Below are 9303 nucleotides of genomic sequence, written 5' to 3' on the forward strand. Positions count from 1 at the left end.
CAGAAGGGTATAGCAGTGAAGTAGAGGCCAGGACAGAGGTATAGATAGAAAGATGGAGGAAGACAGATAGATAAATAGACACACACGCAAACACACAGACACACACACACACACACATATATATATAATAGCCCGCTGGTTAGGGCAGCAGACTCGTGGTCGTAGGATCGCGGTTTCGATTCCAAGACCGGGCGTTGTGAGTGTTTATTGAGCGAAAACACCTAAAGCACCACGAGTCTCCGGCAGGGGATGGTGGCGAACCCTGCTGTACTCTTTCACCACAACTTTCTCTTACTCTTTCTTCCTGTTTCTGTTGTGCCTGTAATTCAAAGGGGTCAGCCTTGTCACACTCTGTGTCACGCTGAGTATCTCCCCCTAGAACTACGTTAAGGTACACGTGTCTGTGAAGTGCTCAGCCACTTGCACGCTAATTTCGCAAGCAGGCTGTTCTATTGATCGGATCAACTGGAACGCTTGTCGTCGCAAACGACGGAGTACCACGATATATATATATATATATATATATGGTGGGGGCGTGGGTATTCCATTCTATGTAAGTTGTTTCTATGTGTGTGATTGTGTTCGTTATTTCATGCAATACAGATGCACGGCTATTATTTTCAAGCCTGGGTCTAGCAAAACGCATGTGCGTATATATGTGTGTGCATATGCACACTGTTGTAAATGCATGGCGAAATTTGCATGCTTCTATGTGTGTGTGCGTGGGCGTTGAAAATGTATGTGTGTATGTGTGCACATCTGCGTGAGCGCGTTTGGATTTGAGTATATATATGTGTGTGTATGTGTGTGTGAGAGAGAGAAAGAGACAGGCAGACAGTCAGTGAGACATACAGAGAGTATGTGTGTGTGCGTGAATCAATTTGAGATTATTTACTGTTGTTGCTGTTTAGCCCTAGTCCAGTCCTGATGTGGCCCATCATATCTATGATCCAAAATATTACATTCCTATCTGTGACAATTGTTTACGATGTGATGTGAAGTAAAGCGATTTGGCTGCTATATCTAGCAAGTCTGGTGACAACATGTAGGTTTCCTATATGCATACACGTGTGTATATCTCATATAAATGTGCGTCTTTTTTTTGTTTACTAGTGTATATATTTCGTATTATATGCTGCATTATGGAGTATATAACGCAGTGATATATGAATCTGTGTGTGTGTATGTATATTGGAAACAAAGTGAAACATGCGCACACAAGGGAGTAAGGTGGGGGCCGATTATATCAGTGTGTGTATACACACACACATGTATATGTACGTTTAGATATCTATACATATGTATATATATATATATATATATATATATATATATATGTATATATATATATATGTGTGTGTGTGTGTGTGTGTGTGTGTGTATATATATATATATATATATATATATATATATATATATATATATATATATATATGTATATACATATATATAAGGCAGATGGAACAGGAATAACAGGAACTAATTTCCATTTCTGCCATTATTCTGTGACAATAATGGCGCCGACTCACACACGGGTCCTTTTGTTTCCAATTCTTGTGAATCTCATTTTCAAAGACTCTACTCGCTATCTAATTTCCGAAAAATCTCGGTGTTTCTTTGCCAGGAATCTTCATCCCAATATTAATTTCTTGTGTATTTGCTGGTCTTCTGTTTTACGGATGGAGAAAAGCTCGTAGGAATGATTATCCCTCTCTGTTTTAATAAAATGATTAGAAATAACGTTATTACAAAATTTTTGTGTCACTATTTTCAGCATTGAATTTAATTTCAAATTCAATATTTTGTATTTTTCTATTTGGAGACAGCTGTTTCTACATTCCGTGCCATCTTCAGTAAAACCTTTCCAGAGATGACAATAGTTGCATTTATTAACCATTATATATTGGACAACATCAAAAAAATTTTATCACTGCTTGAATGTTTATAAAAATATTTTTAAGAACTTGGGTTCTTTGGTTCGTTTAAATTTGGTTCGAAAGAAGGATTTTCATAAAGAAATATATATATATATATATATATATATATATATATATATATATATACACATACATATATACGTCGAGCATTAACTCTGATTCTCAGAGAAGCTAAGTGGTAAGCAACACGTCCATGTTAGTCACTTGTCCTTCAAAGATCGAATTAACTTTCTCCTGCATTCGATCATTTCATTTTTAATCAATTTAAATGTTGATGTTGTCTCCCATCACGTTGACATGGATCATCATAAACAATGATATTTTCTTTCGTTAAAATTCTAATTGGTTATTATTTGTCTTCCATTTTAGCACACTGCATTGAATATGTCGGTCTGCACTTAATAACATGTTCTTCAGGCGGATGGTGACCTTGAGAACAATTTTCCCCAAGTCATAAAAGAACAGATAATCAAGCGCTGGCAGCGGTTTATTTGACTTTTGTTCAATCCTATTGGCGTTAAGAAATCATTAATGTTTTATTACTGTATTCATATTCTTGTAAACTTATTGCAAAATAAAGAAATTTTATCGATATTGTGAACACAATCGTTGTTGATGTTGTTGTTTGTGGCGGTGGTGGTGGTGGTGGTGGTGGTGGTGGAGTTGGTATTGGTTCTGATGTTGTCATCCTCGTTCTTAAGAGGACGATGACTGATGTCCGATTCGGTAGAGCTTCGAGTATAGGAAACTGCATTTCCTCCTGGTTCCGTGTTTACCCGTCTCTCGATTATAATTAAAATCTGATATTATTTCTTGCTTGGAAGATGGCATTTGTAGTGAGAGGATTCCAAATTCGTTAGAGGTAGCAAAAAAAAAAAAAAAAAAAAAAAAGTTATTCAAAGACTGTTCCTTTCATTATGAGAATGGTTTATGATTGGATCAGTTATACTAAACGGTTATGATGCCATAAAAACAAATTACCTGAATCTGAAAATCATAGTCTTCTTTGGTTCACGGGTTTGATTGATTGCAATTGACAAAAAGTAATATGAGATGTGAAAGATGACATGCTTTGGCACCATCTCCATAAAAGACCTCATATATATTTAGTGGCACTGGCGCGCTAACAGACACACATACATCCAGCAATTAAGTAATGAACATAATTAGCTTAGAGCTGTTTCTGTTATAGGAAGCAATGCATTCAGAGCTGACTATCTGTACGTCTTCTTATAACTTCTTCAGAGCCTTTATTTAGGCCTAAATAACGTTTAGAAATATTTTTAACAAACGAAAACCATAGAATATCGAAAGAAAGAAAGAAAGAAAGAAAGAAAGAGAGAAAGAAAGAAAGATTGACAGATATATTGATTGATAGATAGACATACATACATACAGACAGACAGACACACACACACATAAATACATAGCTACACATACATACTTACACACATACATGCTTACACACATACATACACACATACATCCATACATATGTAGATGAAGGATAGATAGGCAGAGAGACACTGAAGGATAGACAGACAGACAGACAGACAGACAGACAGACAGACAGACAGATAGATAGATAGATACATGCATACATACATACATACATGGATGGTGTCTTTTGTTTCCTTTCAATATTTTCCAAGAAAAATCTGCTACTTCAACTCATTCAATCATTCCTCAACTCATTAATTCATTCCTTTATTAATTCATCTTACAGACTCTCATTTCAAAATATCCATCTTCCATTCCATTGCCATAAATTCAACATGATACACTTTACTCAATATATACGTATTTGTGGTTTGAATTTTACGATATTTATTTAACACAAAAACGTAAATTACAAACCGATTAAAAATGATTCTTTGCTTGAATTTTAATTACTAAAACTGCAAAACAAAGAAGAAGGAAGAGATAATTGTGAGTTCGCTAAAGTTTCAATGATTCTTAAATTGTATATTCACTTACGAAGGCAGAGGAATGGGATAATGCAAGGAAATACAAACTTCAACGTATACACACACACACAAATGCACACAAACACACACACACACACACACACAATTATGGTAGTAAAATAGAAGAAAAGAAGACGTGAACAAAGGAGAAACATTTTAAAAAAATTATTATACATTCCCATATAAAAATATGTATTTTGCAAACTTGGGTATTTTTCGATACCCTGCTTGTTATAGAGAAAGAAGCTTTCAGCGGAGAGAAAATGATTGACCGCTAAATTCAGAAGTTTTTGTTTCATCCTATACAAACTCATCCCTCCTGCGCTGGATATTCCATTGAAGTAATCGTATATTGCAGTTTGACAGATGAACTCATTCAGCTTTTAAATTCACTGGATTTATTTACTTCTTCAGCGTGACCATTCGCACTCTCTTCTTTCCCTTTTATAAAATTTATTCTGTTTTATACAGAAACATAACGATTTGCTTGAAGCAGATTTCGAACTCGCGGCCCATTATCTCCAACTCGATAGCTAATCTCTTCATTTAAATACCTCACTTAAAGTGCCGAGTTCAAATCCGCCGATATCGACTTCGACTTTTAGCCTTCAATTGTCGATATATATAAGAGTCAAATTAAATATTAACGTCAACATAATCGATCATATCTCGCCATACATTCACACACACACACGCGTTCGCACGCACACACACACACACACACACACTCGCACGCTGTTCGATCTTGTTACTTCTCAATACGTCAATAGAAATATGTTTTCATTTGGCACAAAACTAATTATATAAGACGGCTGTCCTATTAGGTTTTTTGCAGAATCTGTCCTGAAAAGAAAGAACTAGATATCGTGTCGTGCCAATGTTCCAAACATGCGCACACACATATACTGGAAAGTTGCATTAATTGAGATAATTCTCAACCAATCAGCAATCAGCATACTGATATATATATATATATATATATATATATATATATATATATATGAATGGATACATACATACATACATATTGATATATATTCAGATAAACGTATATATATATATATATATATATATATATATATATATATATATAGATAGATAGATAGATAGATAGATAGATGGATAGATAGATAGATAGATAGATAGAGATATATACATATTGATGTATATTGAGATAGACGTATATGTGTGTGTGTGTGTGTGTGTATGCATATATATATGTATAAGTCTGTATTGTGACTGACAGCCTAAAACGCAACGGTGCTTTTCGATATACGCTTGTCCTACTCGCAACACACTACACACACTATACACAACATAACAAGGCCCATTATACCTTGTTGTCTTCGAAAGAACGACTTTCTGCGAACATTGTCATCAAGTGCAAATATCATTCTACAAATGGGGATGCGTGGATGCTGTGCATTCTTTCCCTCCCTTCTCATCTTCACCAAAATGCAAGTTTATACGTGAATCATTTGAGTCATCTCTCCTATGCGCTTATGTCGTTACGCATTCACACCTATTTATGCATTTGTATACAGACTATCTTGTATAGAAACACAAAGATACCCACGTGTGTGTGTGTGTGTGTGTGTGTGTGTGTGCAAGCAAAAGTGTGACGGGAACCTCGAGGTTTTGGCTTCCTCACCGTTATCTCTTTTAAGTGACTGTTTGGTCTAGAGGTTTCTACCCTTGGTGAGGTCCTGTGCGAATGGACCTTCCTCAGCATTCTCTACACGACCATATCTTCTCCTGCCGCTGTTGAGAAGATTGCTGGAACTTCAGCTACCATGACTAGACTTGCGGTGATTACTGGAGTGATTTTCCCGTGGCTTTCTCCAAGCAGGTCGGATTTGAAATCACAATGCAAAGAGCGGAAAAATATTCACTAAAGCGCTCCTGCCGATGCGCCAATGATTCTACAATTCTGTTTCCTGCAGACTATATGTGTAATATTGGTTGATTCCATTTTCTGAAGCCCCTATTTTTTCCGGATTGTTACTTAGGCATTTACTTAGAAAACCAAGATCACCAATTATTATTGATATAAATGTAAATTTGCAATCAAGATATAGAATCTGGAGGTATGTATGCATTTATATATGTATGTTTCTATGTATGTATGTTAGTAAGTATGTATGTATGTATGTATGTATGTACGTATGTATGTATGTATGTATGTATGTATGTTTGTATGTATGTATGTTCGTAAGTATGTATGTGTGTATGTATTTATGTTCGTATGTATGTATGTATGTATCTTTGTATCTTTGTATGTTTTTATATATGTGTGTGTTTGTATGTATGTATATATGTCGGTATGTTTGTATGTATGTGTGTAAGTAGTCTGCTTGTTGAACTGTGTTTTGCTAAGTATTTCAATTTTCCTATAATGAGGAAGTTATCTTCTACCAGAGAATCGAACTTCTCTAGCTTGAATATAGACACCCACAACGGCGGTGAATGGCAGCGTATATTTCAGAAATGAATATCTAAAGATATGTGAGAAGTGAGATAGCGCTGCCGGCCATTTTGGATAGTTTTATAAGAAATAAAAAGTCCGTTTCCGTGAATGAATTTAGACAATATACCTCCACACTTTACATCATATTGCTGTTATAAAAGTGTATTTTTTTATTGTTTCATTTCACGTACCATTACACTCGTTTGTTAGTGCTCTCAGAAATACAGATCACTATAAATATATACACAAACACCTAGACTTAGATAAAGTATATATATGCCTGTGCACGTAGAAGTATTTATATTCATAAAAAGTTATACATCTGTATATATCTTTATATATATATATATATATATATATATATATATATATATATATATATATATATATATATATATATATATATATGTGTGTGTGTGTGTGTGTGTGTGTGTGTGTGTGTGTGTGTGTGTGTGTGTGTGTGTGTGTGTGTGTGTGTGTGTGTGTGTGCATATATTTATATACATATATATGTATATGTATTTATATGTATACATAGATTTATTTATTTATATATATATATATATATATATATATATATATATATATATATATATATAGAGAGAGAGAGAGAGAGAGAGAGAGAGATACATATATATATATATATAAATAGGTGTGTTTAAATATATGAGTATAAGTATGATGTATATTCATATAAGCAAATGCATTTGTAAATATATATAGAGAATATATATGCTACACACACATATATATTTTTACATATACATACATACATACATACATACATACATACATACATACATATATATATATATATATATATATATATATATATATATATATATATATATATATACATATACATACTTGGAAAGGGATGCGTGGCGTTCGATCATATAAAATAATATATAAATATATGTATATATCCATATACATATATGTATGTATGTATGTATGAATGTATGTATGTATGCCTGTATGTATGTATGTATGCATACATGTATATATGTGTGTGTGTATGTATATATATATATATGTTTTTGTATGTGGTTTCGTATGCATGTACACACGCTTTTACTCATCATTAAGCCGAACAATTGATGCGTTTTATGCATAAAACAATTTGTGTACATATAAATTTAAAGATGTACACTTGTATATACATACACTCTGTTGTCTATAAACACACACACACACACACACACACACACATACACACACGTACTTATGCCTCCACGTCCACGCCCCAGTGAACTGGATCACTGCTGACTCTAAAAATCATTCCGATATTCACCCATGTTTACCCTAGCATCACACCTCTTTCTCTCTCTCTCTCTCTCTCTCTCTCTCTCTCTCTCTCTCTCTCTCTCTCTCTTTCTCTCTCTCTCTCTCTTACTCTCTCCGTTTACTCTCAACTCTCTTACATACTGATTCCTCTCCTCCTCCTCCTCTTTTTACAACCATTATTTATGTTTATATACGCCTATATATATATTTCATTGTCTCTTTTATCATATTTTCCCGCTCTGTTCTCTCTCTCTCTCTCCCTCACTTTCCCTCTCTATCTATCTATCTTTTTTACACTCAGTTTCTCTCTCTTATTCTTTTCATCTCTCACGCTTTTCATCATTCTCTTACTCTTTTCTTCTCTCTCTCACACACAGATTTCATCTCTCTCTCGTCCTCTCCAGCTCTCTTTTTCAATCCCAACAGTTTCCACGATCCCACCAAAACCACCACCACCACCACCGTCTTCACTCTCATATTTTTATCTTTCTCTCGCTGAAACTCCCTTTCATTTTCCCTTTCTCATTCTCACATCTCTTATCTCTTTGCATCTATCATTCGTATTCTGTTTCTCTCTTTCTCTATCCCTCTTTCTATCTATCTATCTATCCGACGCCGACACACCTCGTCACACACAGCTTCTCGATGTCTCCCCTATCTCCCTTCTCATCAATATCATTCCCACCTAGACCCAAATTCATCGTCATACTTCCTCCCCTTCATGTTTCCGCCTCTTCCACATACTCCCCCTTCCCCCCCAAACACATTCTTTTCTGTCCCTTTCTATCTACCTTTTCTCTTTATCTCGTTTTATCTTCTCTTCATTAGAGTCACCAGTACTTTTACATCGAATAGGCAGAAATAGACGCAGGCGTGGCTGTGTGGTAAGAAGCTTGCTTCTCTACAACGTGATTCCGAGTTCAGTCGGGGTGACCAAAGGCTTGTCACTGGATTTTGTAGGCGGAACCTGAAAGAAGCCCATTGTATACACCTGTGTGTGTGTGTGTGTGTGTATGTGTGTGTATTCTTTTAGCTTTTTAGAGACCACAATGGCAATAAGATAATTCAAGAACGGATCAGAGTGAACGATGTGATCGCATGATCGCAGAGTTTCGAAAACACAAATTTGTCTTGGCCGGACATATCGTAAGGGTCACAGACGATATTTGGACCCGAACTGGTGCTGTGCGCGGAAAGGGCCACATTGAAGGCTTCCACGTCAATGGGAAGATGGTTCGGTCATTTTGCTCAAGTAATTAGGATCAAAATTGATAAGATTGGCGCAAACAAGCCAGAATTGGAAGCGCATTGTGACCAGCGGTGTGTAACAGCATCTATTCACTTGGCCTATACATTGATACTGTAATTTGCACGTGCGCAGACATGCACAGAACACATATAACCAGCAACTCCTGCTTTGATGATTAATTATATTACAATAATATTTGTTCGGCTTCAAACTCCACATGTGTGTTTGTGTGTGTTTTTGTGTGCATGTGTGTGTGTGAGTGTATGTGTGTGTGTGCGTATCTGTGTGTGTATGTGTGTGTGCGGGTGTACACTGCTTCAAGCCAAACATATGTACTTATTAATCATCATAGCAGGAGTTCACAGTAATTATTTGTCTCATAACAATGCACACCAC

At 35.4% G+C, this 9303-nt stretch overlaps 1 long non-coding RNA gene across 1 annotated transcript in view; it reads left to right on the top strand.

Moving 5' to 3' along the window:
- Positions 1-2543, top strand: part of LOC149133132 (uncharacterized) — an 8315-nt gene extending 5772 nt beyond the window's left edge. Inside the window, exon 2 of the long non-coding RNA XR_016243891.1 lies at positions 2307-2543. This is a non-coding gene — a long non-coding RNA (uncharacterized LOC149133132). The remainder of the gene's footprint in view (positions 1-2306) is intronic.
- The last annotated feature ends 6760 nt before the right edge of the window (positions 2544-9303 follow it).

Source organism: Octopus bimaculoides, chromosome 12 (genome assembly GCF_046866305.1).
Source record: "Octopus bimaculoides isolate indiv1 chromosome 12, ASM4686630v1, whole genome shotgun sequence".
Classification (NCBI taxonomy): Eukaryota; Metazoa; Mollusca; class Cephalopoda; order Octopoda; family Octopodidae; genus Octopus; species Octopus bimaculoides.